We start from the raw sequence: 2,372 nt of genomic DNA, 5'->3' as shown, positions 1-2,372 counted from the left end.
TACATTTGAAAAACTGAGTTTTTTGTGTTAGCAGAGTTGTGCTGAGACTGTGTCTTGGCCTCTCTTCCCTACTGCAACAGACTTGAACAAAGTCTCCTTGCCTATTTAACTGCTGCATTTTTTTTTACTTTTATAGCACCTTTTTATAAAGCAAAACTGCTTTATTTTAATTGCTGATTTTATTTCCCTCATATCTAGCTATGATAGAAGAAAGACTCCTCTGTTATTCATCATTCTGAAAAAAATGTTCTCCAAATTCAAAGCATTTGGAAGAGTGATAGGAAGATTAGTTTACCAGCTGCCGTTCAAATCAGGTGATCACTCTGTGGATACATGCTTATATTTTAAATATTATGAATACAAAAAAATCCAGTTTACTAATATTCAAATGTTAGTATAAAAGTAAACTCAATCCTCTGTCTACAACACACCAAACAGGAATCTGGGTTCACTCTGACAAGGGGCCCAAAACCTGGGGCTTTCCTATGAACAAATACCCTACACAAGCCCCCCTGCACCTCCACATGATGCTCGGCAGGACCAGTGGAACAGGGCTCAATAATGGAAGAAAAACCACAGTATTTAGTGGGGGAATTTGTCCCCTAGAGCCTGTCCAGTTCATGCATGGGTGGGCCATCAGCGGTCTTATAAAGGCTTTGAACCTCTTTTCAAGGGAAGAAAGAGATTCCATATGCCATTCTGAAGTGGAGAAGTCTTTTAGAGCAGTGAAAATACTTGGTATGACATTGTAACTATGGATATCTGTGTTATACTTTTGTCTAAATTAAGGTGAGCTGTGGACTTTGATGTAGGTTCAGCCTTAGTTTTAAAAAAAAAGTACCACTCTGGTAAATAAAAATAAAGATTATACATGTGTGTGGAGGGAGGTATATGGAAAATTTCTGTACCTTCCTGCCAATTTTACTATAAATCTAAAAGTGCTCAAAAAAAAAGTCTTAAAATTAAAAATAAGAACACTCAGTGTCAGGGTAGACATTTTTGGCAAAACTTTGGTTTCAGTTTTATATATATATTATATATATACATATATATATATACACACACACACATATATTATATATATGTACATATTATATATGTGTGTGTTTGTTGGCTTGTGATGTAAAATGTATTTTTTAGGTCAAAAGTTTGCAGACCACTTTAGTTAAGTTACACTGGCAAATAAAAGCACAAATTAACACTCCCCCATTTTTTTTTTAAATAAAAGTAACCTCAAGACAAGTACAATTTATTTTGGTAGCTTCTCGTGATACTACTGCTACTGTTACTGCTATCACTAATACCACCACTAATAAAAAGAAGGATATCATCTATTAATAACCATTCCATGTCATGAACACACATATATGTATGTGTGTGTGTGTATAAAACACAAAAGTTTAAATAATATTTCAAAATCTAATAAAAATATCAATGATTATACAAACCCATACTGAAAGATTTAAAGATAATTTCCTCCCTATGCTTACTCTACTTTAAATTTTTACTCTTTTTTTTCCATTAGTATGTCCAAAGGAGAGTTATATTATTTTTTTCATTTCTTCCAAATGAATTTGTTGCATTTAGTCAGTACAGGAAAAGTAAAATTAGCATCCATTGAGGGAAACGCTTTAACTATTATAAAGCATGATATTTAAATACTTATTAATGGTTACATTTTTATTACTTATTTTTTAACATAAAGTAATGTTTAATTTCTGTATTAATACTGAAATCTAATACGATATGGCAGGACTGTCTAGATAGGAAACATTCATTATGTAATTGAAACTTCATCCAAATACTCAGAATACTAGACATTAATAAAAGGATTTTAGAAGAGGAAAATAAATTTTACAAGAAGTGTAAAACCAAGGAATGAAGTAGGGAATGGAGGGAATTTTGTTTTTGCTGAAAATCATGTTTTTGAGGGTACTGTCAAGAATTTAAAAATTCCCAGAGGAAATTTTTAATTACATATAAGTAAGTATATCTAATCATATATAATGGATATTGAATTTTATCAAAAGCTTTTTCTGCATCTATTGAGATAATCATATGGTTTTTATTCTTCAGTTTGTTAATGTGGTGTATCACATTGATTGATTTGTGGATACTGAAAAATCCTTGCATCCGTGGGGTAAATCCCACTTGATCATGGTGTATGATCCTTTTAATGCATCGTTGGAGTGTATTTTTTAGCATTTTGTTGAGGGCTTTTGCATCTGTAATCATAAGTGATACTGGCCTATAATTTTCTTTTTTGTTTGTGTGTGGTGTCTTTGTCTGGTTTTGTTATCAGGGTGATGGTGGCCTCATAGAATGAGTTCAGAAGTGTTCCTTCCTTTGCAATTTTTTGGAATAGTTCAGAA

The 2,372-nt window shown here is 32.1% G+C and overlaps 1 pseudogene; it reads left to right on the top strand.

The window, feature by feature from the left end:
• The first annotated feature begins 388 nt into the window (after positions 1 to 388).
• LOC116662865 lies at positions 389 to 506 on the top strand (annotated as a pseudogene).
• Positions 507 to 2,372: the final 1,866 nt, after the last annotated feature.

The sequence above is a fragment of the Camelus ferus genome, chromosome 3, assembly GCF_009834535.1.
Source record: "Camelus ferus isolate YT-003-E chromosome 3, BCGSAC_Cfer_1.0, whole genome shotgun sequence".
In the NCBI taxonomy this organism is placed as follows: Eukaryota; Metazoa; Chordata; class Mammalia; order Artiodactyla; family Camelidae; genus Camelus; species Camelus ferus.
This window is presented reverse-complemented; position numbering and strand designations above follow the sequence as displayed.